Raw genomic sequence first — 16610 nt, 5'->3', positions numbered from 1 at the left:
AGCAATACAAGGCGCCACTCTTCTTTTCAAGCAAAGCAAGCAGCCTCGGGACTCATGTGCTTTAAGCTTTCCACACACCGAGGCAATCAGGAAACCATCGACTTAAAATGCTGAAGCTCTGAGGCAGTTGTCATCCTTTTGATGTGCAGGACTCTGCACAAGGATGAGCCTGTCACAGAGTCAGCCCTGCTGCTTGGGTGAACCCAGGGTTTTTTTATTCAAATCAGGTGTTTGGTAGCTTTTCAACCCTACACATAATACAAAATAAAGCTTTGCGTGCAGTGCCTCCCTTGAGTCTCAGTTCTGAGTTGTTTTGAGTTCCACCTATGGCAGTGGCAAGAGAAGTTGTAGGGCTTAAATAAAACCTCAGGATGAGGCTGTCACTGCTCTGCTGTACAAAATTACTCTTCTCCCTCCTGCCCAGTTAAGCTTGCTTGGACAGTTTCTGGCTTTTTTCTTAGTTTGTTACAGATACTTTTATAAACTGTACATGGCATATTTTTATGTTTGCTATAAATGCCTTTTTGTGTATTTCCAGCAGAGAATACACTGTGAGTGGGACAGTTGCTGTTTTTCTGCTTGACTTGAAAAAGTTTGGTAATGGCATGAACTATTCCCCACTGGGGCTCTGGTCCTGCAAAGCCTTGTGAGTGCTCTTGGCTTTGAAAACTGAGACTTGTCCTATTGAATTCAGTGTATTTGGAGACTGTATCCTTCATATGTATCCTTACATATGAAGGCAAAGCCCATCATGATCATGGCCAGAAGACCTAGCAGTCTGTTATGAGCAGAGCTGAATTTGTAGGGTCCTAATGAGTTCATGAGATATCATCATGTTATAAAGTGTTGGTAACTGTATTTTAATAGGAAGGAGCCTCAATTACAAAGGACAAATGATTGACTCTCTCAGTGGAGAATTTGGGATGATTACAGCTCCCTCCCTTTCCGAACTGCAGGGTTATTTGGAAGAGGTTGGGCTTGTGTATAAGTATGCACTTGTCAAAGGTAAAAGCATGGGCTATAGGTGATGGTGCAGTATGCACAAATCTGTGCATTGCACAGTTGCTTTCCCTTTCATACTAATGCTGGGTTTTTTCCTGCAGTTTGACAATAAACATTCAGTTAATGAGGAATGTCCTAGGAGTGCTCGTACTTTGTTTTCAAAGGCGGAGCCTCTCTCCACATTGCCTGCTTATTTTTCCTGCTAACACCGTCTCTATCTTGCTGTGGTCTACGTTGGCGTAGCTCTGGCTGAATTCAGTGGGGTTGTACAAGGCCAAGAATCAGATTCCTTGCACGTTTGTGTATGAACATGAGCTGCTATCTCTGGCTGGCTGATAGAAAAATCTGTTGTGCTGAGCACATCACCTCACAGCTATTAACAGGCCTTCCTCGCTGGGGCTGTATCTCGTTGCCGTGGAAATCGGTCGTGTTCAGCTCTGTGCCCCTAATGGCACGCAAGCCCTATTTTCCTCCTCTGAACTACCAGGGGCGAAGGCAGATGAAGAACCATATAAATCAAGAAGAGGGAGTTGTTTTCAGTGACTTCATGCTGGCAGTCACATCAGCCTGTGTTTTGTGGAGCAGGAGTGGATGTGAATGCATTCGTGACTATGTGACCAGATGGTACTTTATACCCAGCAGTCGCATAAGAAAGGCTAGTTAGGATGTATATCCCTTTTCCTCTCTTTTCCATGACATTTTTAACTATAATACTTGAGCAAGTTCTTCTTCATGGGGCTTTTTGCTTTTAATCCTCTCCCAGTTGTTTCCAAGCCACAAGAAATCATACACTCCTGTTATTATCCACTGACATTCAAAGCTGGGTGACTCTTGTATAGACTCCTGAGCACTTTTATGAGGCTCAGGAGCCTGTTAAAAACTCCTCTTTCTCAAGAGAGTGAAATTCTTGGGTTTTAAGTCCCTTTTGGGAGAAAGGCAGCTTGTTGGATTCCGTTACCAAGGATGCATGATTTTATTGTCTGAATTATCTTCTCTTACCATTACTGAACTTCTCTGTCACCAAATTCTCTGGTCAAAGGCTGTGATAGTCAGACTTCATGAAAGGGTTAATGCAGTCGGCTGTTTCTGAATCGGTAAAGTGACAGGAGTAAAGGTAGTTGTGATTATTCAGTCTTAACTGAGCTGCTTTTTTAAATAATTCTTCTGGGGTCACTGGATTTGGAAAGTAGGTTCTGACTTCTGTTTGCTACCTGGCAGAGTCTGGGGTTTGTCTTTAAAAAGAGTGCCCTGAGCACCCCTATCAGAAGCAGTGGGTATATGTGGTACCTCTGTGTCTGATTGGGTAGGGGCAATGATCTTGGCTTCTTGAATTGATGTTTGATTGAAAAAAAAAAAGCTAATTAATACAAATTACTTCATTATACTAAAAAGTTACCCAGTGCTGAGGGAGGGGAATTTACTTTACCGAACACAGTGAATAGATGATGCTCCACCAACTACAAGTTTTGATTGCTTAAAGGTGGGGGGGTTTGTGTGTTTCTGTGCTCGTTAATTCTAGAGGGACTGCTTCTGGATTTTTTGGGGAGGTAATGACTGCATTTGCCTTTAGGTTTATGTCCTTGTGTTATCCTGGGACAGTTTGGATTACAAATGTTTTTCATTGCATAGAAGTCTGTCTGCTCCTCTTTGTATATAAATGTATCTTTTTCAGGCCAGCCGTTTCCATGTGTTGGTTTCCGTACACTTTCAGGCTCTGAAAACACACTCAACTCCTGGATTCACATAAGAATTACTTTGCGTGAGTGAGGCTTTCTAATACTTAACTGAGGAAGAAATACCCCGTTTCCCAGTAAAAGCTGCCTTGCATTCACAGCAAAGATAACACAGATTTATTGTCTGCTCCGAGCGGAACGAGCTGCCTGGCTGACCCACGGACTTGTACAGGCACATGGGAAGCGCTCGCAGCGTACGGGCTGCTGATGCTTAACTGAAATCATGTGAGACCAGCTGCCCTCAGTGCAGATAGCCTTGAGTAAGCACTGGCATTTTTGTAAGGCTAGGGGCTAAGGGACAGGGAATTTCACAAGAGAGTTTATTGGGCTCTGAATCAGACTTAAAAAGGGATGGGGATTGTGTGTGGGAGTGGGTGGGGGACCAGGAGTAAGGGATAAGAATGCCATATATACAAACATCAAACAAACCTGCGGACTGAGGTTAGATTTACTCCTATTTTCCCATCCAAACCTCTTTTATTGTAACTTTCTGAGGTTCCTTGTTCAAGAATACATTTAAGCCTTTGTAGTTTATTAAGTCAGTGCAAGTGAGTGAGTGTTAAGGTACCACAAAAAATAATACTTTTTTTTTTTTGTTTGTTTGTGTCAGTAACCTCACTGAAAGAGAAACTGAAATGTACTGGTCTCTTCCCTCCTCAAATATTTCTACAAACCTTCTGCAAAGGATCTCTGATAGCAAAGTTCTGAACAGCTGCCCCAGCACATGGCTTTTTTTTTTATGGCTCTCTGAACTTAAGGCTCTTGATGTTGATCTCCTTCTTGCTTGACCCTTTTCTGTATGTTTCCATCATAACAACATTACATTAGTACTCCTCATCCTTCACTTCTGAGAACTGTGTATATGTTGGCCTTTCAGTCTGTCAGTCCGTGTTAATGGTACATGATTGATCTGCAGCTGCATGGTGGCTCTCTTGAAAGTGCAGCATTTCAGTTTAACCATTTCTAGGAAGATGTTGCTATGAAAACATATGCAATCTCTCTTTTTGTTTTTTCTATATAAACTGTCACTTCAGCAGGGCTAAAAACAACTTCTTACTGTAACGGTGTCATCTTGAGTCTTGTGGATGTCTTCTAGCATCTTGTAAAGATGCTTTTTAAATGCAGTTTGAATGGCATTCAACAAGAAGTTAGTCACATAGTAGGAGAAAGGGTACTGTATGTTCCATCTTAGCCTCGGCATGCTTAAGATATGTAGGTGATGACTGATTTCAAGAAGACAGATTCTCAGAAGTGTGTAAATCAAGTCACTGTATTGTGCTTTCATTGTCTTCAAGCAGACTTTATTTACCAAGGAGGAGAGATGAACTACCTGAAATGCAGATAATCTGTGTGTCAGTTTTCCTATGGTTGTGTGCTGCCTGTTGTACTTTTTTCCACCTGGAAAATAAATTTGAGTAATGTTCATTTAAGACATGATTTTTAAGGTGCTTGGCCACATGAGGCCAGGTACTGTGTGCCTCAAACAGCACTTTATGCAGAGCAGGGCATTGATATCAGTAGGGCTCTCATGCAATAGGAAGTGCTCCAGCACTGCTCACTATTGAAGAATCTGCCTCAGCAGCAGTTGGGCTGAAGTTAGTGAAAATTGATTTGCGGTCTTTTGTTCAGGGAAAAAATGGCAACCTCAAATATTCAGTAACTGTTGCACTCATAGTTGCCTCCCTAGTGTAATTCTGTATCAGAGGTAATTAAATAAATTCCCGAGGTATTGCGTATCAATTAGTCCTTTGTAGGAATATTATCTGTATCTCTGGGGAATGCATGTGTTACTTGGGGCTTACAAAGGCATATCTGTTTTTCTTATCTCCTAAATTACCCTATGATCCTGCCACCTCCCAATGTCCCCCCTTGCTTTATCTTCTATCCTCTCACCATGAATTAGTTTAATATTTCACTGTAATGTTCACCGGTATCAAAAGCTGTTAGTGTGACGGTGTTAGAGTGCTGTGTGTCTAATTATTCCATGTTTCCGGATTCTTAATTGTCTATCTGACTGTCTAACTGACCCATTTGACTAATTTCTCTCAGCCTCGTGGTGGTAATCACGGTCTTATAGCTGGTTTGGATCTTGGTGAATTGAAGACGAAACCTAATGGGGATGATTGAGGTGCATAGCAAAAGACTTGTTCTTCTAGGCATTTTTATGACATTCTTGAAAAGGCAGAGTGTGCTGGTTCTGTTTATTTCTGGAGAGGTGAAGATAGTTTAGCAAAGTGTTGGGATTCATTGAGATGCATGAGGTAAAAGGATGGCTTTTTGTGCCCTAATCTTACAAAGCAGTTGTTGACTTGTCCTTTAGGGTCCTGGGCTTGATGGCTTAGTTTGACACCAGTGTGCCCCCTGTTCTCTGTTAGAGACCTGTCCAAGGCAGGACATCTTATTTACACGGTCTTTTGTGATTAACCACATTCAGAAGATTTATAAACCTGACAGCAGTGGATACAAAATGCTGATTTTCCTGGTGCTAAAGGCTCGCTGGAACTGGTTGTGCCCTCCTGGATCCTGAATTGGCTCAGTGCTCCCTAAATGCCCTTTTACTCCGAGTTCGCTGTTGTGTGGGCAGCACTGCCAAGGTCTGGGGTGGAAGAGGGCTGGGACTCAGCCCAGCTGGAATGTGAACTTTGGGCACCAGACTCTTTTCCAAGTGCATTCAATTTGCATCTGATTAGCTAATCTTTCAGTCATGTACCATAGCTCCTTCTCTGTCTTTCAAGAAAAGTGGAACAATTGCTAACTTTTTGGCTATTGCAGTAGTTGGAATAGTTACAATCTTTTGGGAATAGCTGATTTGGTCATCATATTTTGGTACTACTGGATGTTACTCTCATTTTCTAATTGAACTAAAGAACCTTTCCTTCTGTCCTGATAGGAGATGCAATGAAAAATCTTCAGCAGCAGCTGAAAAACCGAGAGGTAAAAATTGAAATTATTTTGACAGCAGCTTCCATAAGTGTGGTAAAGTGATCCACTCTGTAGCTGGTAGTGGCTTCTGAGAACCTGTGCTTTGAAAAGCTCCTGTCTTTCTAGTCTCTTTTTTTTCCTCCTTCTCTTCCCTTTTTTTTCCTTTCTCTTCTCTTTTTTTTCCCCTTCTCGTCTTTTGTTTTTCCTTCTCATCTGTCTTTACTTGCTTTTTCTTTTTTTTGTTCTTTTTTCCTTTTGTTCTTTTCCCTGTTTGTTCTTTTTTTTATTGTCTCTTTTCTATCTTGGTTTTTTTTTTTTCCTTCTTATTTTGTTTTCCCTGTGCAGGTGGGTGCGGTTCAGAGGAAATTCCCACTTTTGTTTGGGGAGGTAGAAGACAGGGTTCCAAGTTTTGCCAGCCTTGGGCAAGCTTTGTCCTCCTGTCTGCTTTATACTGTGGGATTTACATGGCACCTTGCACAGGTAATCTGTACCCAGAAAATGTAATGTGGAGGGAGCTGGAGTGCACCAGAGTCTCCCCTGAGTCTTCCAGCTGCTACACAATTTTATGATGTGCTACATGGGTTTTTTTTTCATGGCCCAGAGGGATAGGACAGTGACAAAGTGTGTGCAAGGAATGTGAAGATTCACAGTTTCTGGGAAGTGGGTGGAGTTCCTGTATAACTGCTGTGTGACTTTTTTCATCTCCTGTGAGTCCTGTGTTTTGATGTGGGATATACTCAGTGTTAGTTCCTTCCCTCCCTCTGAAGTCTAGCCTGGTGATCTGAACTTGTGATATCTTTCATCCATGGGATGCTCTTTCTTCTTTTTGTTTTGACATTGATGATACTTTTAAAAAAATATTAATTTTTTTGTCTTTACCTGAGATGTATCCTACTGCTGCCAGAAACTTAATTTGATTCATTATTCTGGAGTCCTTAGGCTAGGTAAAAACCCAAGGGGAAATCTCATGTGAATGAAAAAAACACAACCCCAAAGATATTAAAAGGGATAATGTAGTTATGAGGGGGTGTGGGAAACAGACAAGAATTTTAATATTTGTCTCCTGAACTCCTAAATGTTCTCATCTTATCATAAGAAAGCTTGAAGTTTCTAGCACTTACTAAGAGCACACATAAAATGACTGCCAGGCCAAGACAAGAGTCAAAATGCTTTTTAGCCCCTGCAGCTGGACCCTTCCCAGTGAAACCATCCATGATGTTTTATGATGATGCTGAGTCTGGCCAGCTTCACCACTGGCAGGTACAGGAGTGGCATCATTGAGCAGATCTGTGGTAGAATTTAGCATGAGGTGGTCTTGTTCTGACACTGAGAGAAATGGACTCCACATTACATTTTAAAGCTCTGCCTTCTGCATTCAGCCTTGCTCCTGAATGTTCGCAAAGCTCTGTCCCATCAGGAGCCTGGTAGATAGACCAGCTTGTGAACTGCTTCAGCCAGACACAGTCAGTTTTGCATCACAAAGATGATGCATTTACAAACAGTAGAAGCCCCCACAGTTTAAGAATTAATGGTGGCAGCATTGGCATCACCACAGTATTGCTTCTGGTGCCAGGCTGGCCTCACTGATGCTGAGTAGGACTTCTGTTACAGCACTCACTATAGAAAGTTTCATTGTATTGTCAGGCTTTGTTCTGCAAATAAAATATCATCATGTACTTTTTTTTTTCCTTCATATTTTTAAGTCACTAATGCAATTGCCGTGTATCCTTACTCCCTTCCCCAGACATCAGGAACACAGATCATCTTTGTGTGTTGATGTTATCAGGACTGTCTGTAGTGTACATTGTAAAGTCATCATTTGTGGCTTCTACTTCATAGTAGCAGAAACAGCAGAAGAGAAGTATATTTCAAAGCATCCTCAATCCTACCCTTACTTTGTTTATAATTCCTTTACCTAGACTGCTTCTTTTGCAGTTCGAGTGATGAATTTCCAGATTAAATATTAAACTGCCTTTTCTTTTCATGAAAAGTTTTACACGCTCATGTAATACCCATCACATTTTTTACTGTGAATTGGGTCTTTGTGGTACTGCTGGGGTACTCTCTTTTCCTGGGAAACCTTGCTTTTGGGAGGTTGAGTTTTGGGAATTAAAGCTGTTCTACAAATTTAACATGCACGTTCCACTAGTATCAGAGTGCATCTTTGCAGACAGTAAACAAAGGACTGTGCTGATACAACAGAGAGGGAATAAAAATAAAGATTTGTGTTTTCTTTTTTTTCCCCCCCCAGACATTAGAAATTGATCTCTCAAAGCGGCAACTTACGCAAACTGTTTATTCTTCAAATATGTTTGCAGCTTGTATAAGACATTCTGTCTCACTTCATAGTCAAAAGAAAAGGCTGTGACATTGCTTACAAGAATCTGTCATAAAACGTTGCTGATGCAAACAGTTCCCTGGCTGTGTTTTCCCTTCCAGAAAAAGCCATGGCTCCTTCCCTAAATTCTCTGCGCTAGGCTAAATGCTACAAGCACTGGTCTCTGTGTCCCTCTGACTCTGAAAGCTGAATTGTTAGAGCTAGCAATGTGGTAAGGGACTACTCAAATCAGTATTTCTAAAAACAGTAGTTTGCTGGTCAGCCTGCAGATGACAGAGCTACTCAGACATGCTTACTGAGTGATGAACTCTTTCCGTTTGCTGTAAGCTACCCAACAGCAGCTTTGTGTGTGTATTCTTGCTTGACATGTGGGTATTTATACACAGAGTTGCACAAACAGGATGACCAAGGGATGTGTTATTAATGAAGACATTTTCCTTTGAATGGGATTTCTTTTTTTTTTTCAGGCAGGTGGTTACTAGTAATCTCATAGAGGAAAGGAAGAAATGTTCTGTGGTTCTAAGGAAAGAGGATGCTCTGCAGTGTGGTGGGAGAATGTGTAATTACAATGTCAGTGTCACTCATGCTAAAAGCTAAATGCAGTCTCTAAAACCGTTGAACATGAAGTAGGTTTCTAGTGTGGGAACTATTATTGTGTGGTTAACTATCTGGGTCTTAAGGCCAGGAGGGACTATCAAGCTCACTTAATGGTACTCACTGAACAATTCTTCTGTTCAGATGGTATGGAATAAAAAAAAGTTTAAATGCTGAATTGTACAGTATTTTTCAGTTGAAAAAACAATTTGCAGTGATCTATGAACTGAAGGTGAACTGAAACAATACTTTTTTTCCTCTCTTCTTTTAGTAAGACAGGATTTTGACACTTTGTGATGGAATAGATTTGGGGTATTTCTCTACTTAAGTTGGTGGCATCTACTTAAAACATAACACAGATGGACGTGTTAGTTGTGAAAGGGTTCTGACATCATGCCTAGATTTTTTACTGGGTAATTCTGTTCTTGCCTTCTTAATTGATATTGAATATGGCTTTTTTTTTTTTTTTTTGCTCCATTTCTATTCTGGGCTTTTTAGCACTACACCACCAAATAGCTGCTGTGCATATGTGGGTTTACTATCATATCTGAGAAATTTGCAAGGCTGTTCACAAGCCAGAAAAATGAGGGAACACAGTTGAGGCTTGTGTCTTCTTCATTGTGTTGGTGTCCTGGAGCAAATGTGACTCCCCTGGTATGACAGATGTACTGATAACTTTTGAAAGGTACAAAACCAGAGATGGAAGGGTTGAAGGATACTTCCAGAGGTCAGCTACACCATCCCACTGCACCAAGACAAGACCAAGTCAGCCTAAACCATTTGTGGCAGGTACTAATCACAGATTCATCTGAAAAAAACCTTCCTTTATATATGTGCTCTGGGAGGTCACAAAGGTATTGATGTGTTCTCTCATTTGTTTGTTTTGTTGGTGTTTTGTTTGTTTTTTTTTAAGCGAACAAGCAAGCACAGTCAGGGGTAGGAGCAGACAGTACAGAAGAGCTGTCCATGACTAGTTTTCTGGCTACTCCTAGCTGAAACTGGTGCTTAGTTTCCTTGTTTCACCTGGCTTTAGTTCGCACCCCACCCAAAGTCTGCCTTCTCTGTTGTCACAAACAGTAAGTTTGAATGACATCTGGCACAGCTGGGTCTCATCCCTGGGTGAGGCCTTCCTGAAAGCACTGCAGTACAAGCAATAAGCTTGAAGGTTACATGTCCTTTCACAGCTAACTTCCCTTTTGGTGCCCACTCCTTCTCAGCTGTCGGGATGGCTGTCCTTAGGTAGCTCTTAGCACTCCAGGACTGCTTCAGGGACTCTTAAAAGTCTCTGCATTTTGCAGCGGTGGTCAAAATTACTGTGAAAAAATACTTAAGGAAGTATTTCCTGCAAATATTTTCATCTCTCATTAGAGAAAGTTAGGAGACTGCAATTTTGTTTTTGTTTGTTTTCCTTCTTCCCTAATGTAGGTAATGAGTATCTGGCTGTTTCATGACACTGAAGGTTTATCCAAGTAATGATGTTTAGGAAAGGTAACACCAGGTAGATTAGTTAAACCACAATATAGAGCCCACTATACAGAAATTATAGTCCACTGCTGAAACCACCTTACTTCTCTATTTTAGATGTAAATGGACCGAGTTAATTTAATTCACTTCCAGAGGGAATGCAAACTAAATAAAGTCCCGCTTGTTAAGAGAAGTGTTCTCACAGGTTTAAATAATTTTCTTCAATTTATTTTGATGAACTTTTCAGAACAGAGCAATCTTTACTGTAATATCTCCAGGGTAAGACTGTAGCTTATGTAAGTCAGGAGTACTTTTTATTATTAACTTAGTGTACTGCCCTGATATGCCATTTTCTGTTAGAATAGATAGTGCCGCCCTCTGTGCTACGTGCTGTCCCCTTGGCAAGGGCTGGGGCCAGTTGTGATAGGGACAGAATCAAGAGAGGAGCTTATCTGTCATGTTTAGCCAGCCCTTGGCCCCATTTCCAAACTACTTTTCAGGAGCCTGGTCACGAGTGTCTCCTTGATGTGCCTGTTTCTGTGCGAGGGGTGCTGCTCACAACTCATCCTTCACAGAGAAATGATCTGCTGTCAGAGCATGGCTTCTTGCTTGGGGCTGAGACCAAACCTTTCCATTGCAAATTCCTTGGCAGCTGTGACTGGAACTGTATGTCTGGGATCCCAGGTTGTTAAACGCTGAGGTGGCAGGTGATGCTCTTCTGTGTCTTTCCCGGGAGAAGCTCCTTTGGTTTCTAGCAGCTCTCCTTCTGTTTAATCCATTTGCAATACTCCATACGCTATTCAGCCAGTGCCTTGCTGCAGCATGAGCATATCTTCTGCATGTCAGACTTCATGGGGAGATGCTGTGACAGCTCCCTGCCTGCCAAACCTCCTGCTGAAGGTTATTGGAGAAATATTGTGCTCCCTTCAAATGGGTGGCATTGTAACATTGGCTTGCTGGTGGAAACAGCATTTGGGTCCGGGCTGAGTGAAAGTGTTGATTTTCTTTCAGTAAAAGGGAAAAAAACCCACGAAGAGTGCCTTCTGCACAAACAGTAGCCTTAGGCAGAGATGCAGTTTCCTGGGCTGAGTTAACTAACTTCTGAATCTTAATGGCCATGATACCTCCTCCCACTGCTATTCCCTGTCCCAGCTAGATCTAAAAGGAATCTTACCTGTGTTCAAACCATACCCTAAATCATTGTTGCTTTGTCTAGTTTCTATTTAGCACCACAAGAAATGAGTTGGAATCTAAATGCTTTCTGCCTATCACTAAAAATACCTTTTTCCCTCTGGCTGCTTGCAAAACGCCTTTAACTCCCCTCAGGGCTTTTCTGTATGAAGGGACAGCTGGTATAGAACAATAGTGACTGATTTACACTGATCAATCCTCACATTACTGAAAGGCATCTGTCTTGTACTAGGCACCCTGCAGTGCATAAGAGATGCTGGTGGAAGATGTGTCTGCAGTGTCTCCTCTCTCCCTGGCCTTACTCCTCTGTAAGTTCTGGGGAAAAAAACAACTGGGAAGAAATACTGTAAAAAAAAAAATTAATAGCGAGAGGTGCATTTTCCTCTTTTTCACTTATGTGGTAATGGAACATTGAGGCTCTGGTTTTCCACAGTTTTGGCTGTGTGAGCTTTAGCAGCATTTCCTACCAAACAGTCAAACTCAGGAACTGAAATGTTTTTTTGCAGCCCAACTCAACTAAAGTTAGTTTAGTCCATATATTTGGACCAAGATAGTTTGGGAGGTGCACATGCACACCTAAGTGGGCAGATCAGAGGGGTGGGTAACACCTAGTGAGGAAAAAAGGAGCTTGGAGCAAACGCAGCTGGAGGATGTTAAGGATATGTTAATATTCTCATAGGGATATATGCTGCTCTCAGACTTTGCTGGAGGGAAGGGCATAAAACCCTTTTTTGTGGAATTACAGAATGATTGGGTCAGAAGGGACCTTAAAGATGATCTAGTTCCAACACCTCTGCTGTGGACAGCGATACCTTCCACTAGACCAGATTACTCAGAGCCCCATCCATCCTGACCTTGAACACTTCCAGGGATGGGGCATCCACAACTTCTCTGGGCTACCTGTTTCACTGTCTCACCATTCTATTTTTCCAGGAAACCCTTAACAAAACAGGAGAGAGGATGGCCAAGCATGATTTTTCCACCTGCTGCAGCCTACCCTTCCTCTGCTTTTTCCTTGCTTTCACCTCTTCAGTGATGTAAACAGCCACAGGAGAAGGCCCCAGGCAGTGCAATTCTGTGTTCCTGCCACTGGTGTTTATTTTTCTGGTGCACTTTACCTGTGCAGGTAACTGGGATGAACCCTGGCAGCCATCAGCTTTCACTGACAGCAATCAAATAGTGTTGCTTACTGACAAAAGAAAAGACAGTTGCATAAGGTGGCTGCAGGTTAAATCTCCATTGCCCTGTGCTCCACAGTGACAGCAGGAATCAGGTTGTTTCAGTGGCTGTTACTTTCTCTTGCCTTGGTAAGAAGCTCCAAACTTTGTTAATGTTTTGAATGTCTCTGGCAGTTTGGTTAGAGTTTCCTTTTTGTTCTCTAAATAAATTGCAGTGGATAACTTTATGAAAAAACAATACTGCACTGACTCCCTCCGTTGTTTTTTTTTCTGGTACAAGTGGAATGTGTGGTGAGAGCATGATCCAACAAGCGTTACTTTGGAAGACTCGCCTGCTGCATGGGATTCAAGTAGTGCCTGCTCCCTTGCACTTCATGTGAGGGCAATTAGCGCACGTGCATGGCAATTAGTGCTGCAAATGAAGTCGACACTGGTGTATTCTGCCTCTTTAATGGCTTGCTTTCCTCCTCTGCCAAAAGAGCAACCAAGCAGTCTCAAAGGAACCTGCTGCCTTCTGATATTTAATTTGCTTCAGGCTTACCTTGGCATCCCGCCTCTTTCTTCTGCTGCCTGGCCTGGCCCACCTGCCTGTTCTCTACCAGCACTGCAAAGGAAACGATACCTATTTCTAGAAAATCAGGCCATGACTTGCCTGATGTGTTGCACTTGGGCCTCGCAGACATCCAGCATCATCTCTCCCTGACGTGCTTTGTCACTCCTGGTTCTTGACCTCTTTTCGGCAGAACGTTGGGGTGGTTTCTGGTGAGCTGCACTGCAGAACTCACCTGACAAAGGAACATGCTGGTGGAAAACTGCAGACCAATTGTCCTGTTATCCATCTTCTTGAACTAGATATCACAGTGATGGGGGCCTTAAAATATCTGTGATATGCAGTGTTTATTTGTGACCAACGATGACTCTCTGGAGTGTGTATGTGCTGGAGTATAATGGTGTGTCTATAAACTACATATATATGGAGTATGATTCTTAATAAAAATGTTAACTCTTCCAAAAGATTTTTAAAATGAGATTGAATGGGAAAGGTCTGGCAAAAAACTTTCAGCAGAATACTCAGTGATTACAGGAAAAGTAAGGGATTAGAATACTAGAAGAGATCTACAAGTCACTGACAGTAGGAGGAGGCCATGGAAGGGTAGATGGGCCATGTTAAATCGATAATGAAGTTTTGGTGCAGGCCTCCTTGTATTGCTTTCTTCATTGTAGCAGAGCACCTTGCACCATAGATCACCCATCTAGGTTTGGTTTTTAAATGCTTGACAAGTTATATTTTTAGAGTGTCTTTTAATAGGAAGCTGGCAGTTTATGATTTATATTTTGTAACCTATTTTTTCCCCCAGAAGCTGGACAGGAATGCTCTGGATGGGAGTATGTAGTAACCAGCTTTACTCTAGTAGAGTGGATGCTGTAGGCAAGAAAAAGTTCAGCATTAGTCCCTGTAAAATTCTTAGAGAACTCTTCCACTGGGGATGACACACTGGGTTAATGGTGTTACTTTGGGAGTCTTTTTTATGCACCACTGATTACCCAGACAGTTCAAATGTGGGTCAATTTTTCTTTCTTTTTAAGTAGAGTTTGCTCAGACATGCAAGCTGTTGCTTTCTAGAAAATGTGGGTCAAGTGCTGTTTTGCCGAGGAAATCAGGAGGTTATTTACTTAGCTGGCATTAATACTCAAGTGCTTCCTAACTTTCTTGTACTGAGGTCCTATGCTGTTATGCTGATGTTTCTGTAATAGAAGTGTGCGTTGAGCCATGATTTCGTGTCATCAGGACCACTGGCTTGTGTGATTTACGAAGATGGATGGAGTTCACCAGAGGTCTGTGAGCCCCATTATTGTGGCTGCCTTCAAAACTGGCTTCAAACTTCATGAAAAGCAGCTGCCACAGGAGTGCTTGGTGACTTTTGGGAGGAGCCAGGGCAGACAGACAGAAACTGTGTGTGGACAGGATTGCATATCCCTACTCATGAAGTAATGAACATATGGAACAGACCGTGGTTGAGGAGGTCTTGGGGGATAGAATATTAACCGTGGTGAAAACAATCCTGGAGGAGCACATTTATCTGTGCTGGTACTTTACACGTGTCATCATAGAATTTTCAAAGGCGGCCTTAAACAAAACATCTCTATGGAAGAACAAAACAGCATTGTCAGCAGTGGCCAAGGAAGCTGTGCCGGCACCTCTTTCCGTAACTGTGCTCTGAACTGGTTAGAGTTCTGGGGCTGTCCTGAGGCTGTTGCTTGCTCAGCTGCATGTTGGCATCTGCCTTGGAGGGTTTTGTGATAATGTGGTACAGAAAACAGTGGCTGAGCTTTGTTTTAACTTAGCTACTTTTTTAAAATCAACTTTTTTTTTTTTTTCCCTCAGACTAGCATAACTTGTCCTAAAGGAACAGTGTATGGAATAGTGCAATTTTTTTATTTTTTTTTTCCCAAGCAGCTGCGTTCACGAGCACTCCCTTGCTTTGAGTCGGGGAGGCTGTGTTCTAGCCCTCTGCAGTGACTGTGTGTCTGATCCAAGGTTTTGATTTTTTGATCAGCCTCAATAGCCAGCAGAGTCCCTCTCCATGCCGAGCTGTTTGAGGAGCGTGATGAAGACAGTGATCTGATCCTCCTGGATGAGCATCACAGAATTCATGTGTCTTGATCATGGTAGGGTCATGGTGCCAGAATGAAGTGGGGTTTGATGTGTTGTGCAGCATTTCATGGTTGTCACAATGAACTTATGGGACAGCTGGCTTGACCCATCTACCTAGCAGGACAAAAGGAATTATTATAGCTTCCTAAGGTCCTCGGCTTTCCAGCCTCATGAGGGAGGGAGGAAAGGTCTGAGGAAGGAGTAGAAGCTTATTGCTACATCCTCTTGAATTTATTAAATTGTGAAACAAAGTTTCCAAAGCCACTCTTTCCTGTAGTGCCCAAGTTCTCAACACGGGATGCCTTGCGCATCTGAAAGCTCCCATGAGGGTCTTGTGAATTTAGACATCTAAAATCTCCCTGAAGAGAATTTTTCATTGACTAAACAGTGTGACTGCCTCCTCTTGCCTCTAGCCACTTCTACAGCATAACTAATAATCTTGTGGGCTTCTGTATTTCCTACTGTTCAGTCCAACTTCTGGATGTAGGTGCACTTGAAGAAGTGAGATATATGGGATGGTGGAATTAGGTTTGTGGGACCCTGGGAGGGGTCAAACTGAAAATGGGATGCAGAGGAGAGTGTGTGTAAGGAGGCAGTAAGCACATGCGTAAGATGGAGGAGGCTTGTGGGCTTATATGGAGGTGGTAAGGGCAGCAGACTGAGAGAAACCAGGACAATCAGTAGGATGGTGCATGGAGCCGAGGAGAGGCAGCTGTGAGACGTCACTTGGAGTTGTTATTTTCAGAGTAAACTTGTCTTTGTTCTTTTGAAGGCAAGGACCAGTGTTGTTATATGGACCAGATCAACAAATTTTTAATTTTCTTATCTCCCTTGAACAAAGGAAAACATTAGAAAGAAGTTGCAATTAAAATGAATTGTGAAGGGTTATCTGGTGCCTGCTGAGAAAAATCTCATGAGCTGGCTGAATTAGCAGTCTGATAATGTGCTGTGTAGGATGCAGGGAAGCACAGAGACTTGGCTGTGGCACCAAAATGGGCCAAGTATGCCCAAGACCTGCTGCTGCCTTGGAGGGGGGCTGTGGGTATATGGTAACAGGCTGAGTGTGTAATGATTGCTCAAAATTGTCTGAAGGAGTTTTCAAAGAAGAGGGTGAAGGGAAGAGAGGACAAGGTGCTGGATGGAAGAAACAAACAGAGACTGGTACTCTGAAGATAAGACTCAGAATGTCTTGCCACAGATCTTAGACTGGGACTAACAGTTACAGAATTTTCCTGGCATGCACGTGCTTGTCCTTTTTTCACGTGTGATTTCTCCATAACAATCATCTCTCAGCTGGGACTGACAATGGAAAAATTGTAGGAAACTTTCACTAAACAATTTGGTGGCAGGGCTACCTCCTGTTTTGAGCTTTTCTGTTTTAAAGGAACCATCTGCTGTATAACTATAAACACAGCAGACCACTAGCAAGCTTAATCATCCAAGGGTCAGTATCCATCTAATGCAATCTGCTGGCAGGCTCCTGTGCCCTGTCTTTGTGTTGCTGCCACCACCTCTTTTTCCAGGCTTCAAGC

At 42.4% G+C, this 16610-nt stretch overlaps 1 protein-coding gene across 2 annotated transcripts in view; it reads left to right on the top strand.

The window, feature by feature from the left end:
* The window catches only part of ADCY5 (adenylate cyclase 5), a 208345-nt gene that overhangs the window by 1851 nt on the left and 189884 nt on the right, over positions 1 to 16610 (top strand). The window lies entirely within an intron of this gene.

This window comes from Lepidothrix coronata, unplaced genomic scaffold (genome assembly GCF_001604755.1).
Source record: "Lepidothrix coronata isolate B3197 unplaced genomic scaffold, Lepidothrix_coronata-1.0 Scaffold103, whole genome shotgun sequence".
NCBI classification, from domain to species: Eukaryota; Metazoa; Chordata; class Aves; order Passeriformes; family Pipridae; genus Lepidothrix; species Lepidothrix coronata.
Note: the sequence above shows the minus strand (reverse complement) of the source record. Positions and strands in the feature narration are given on the sequence as shown.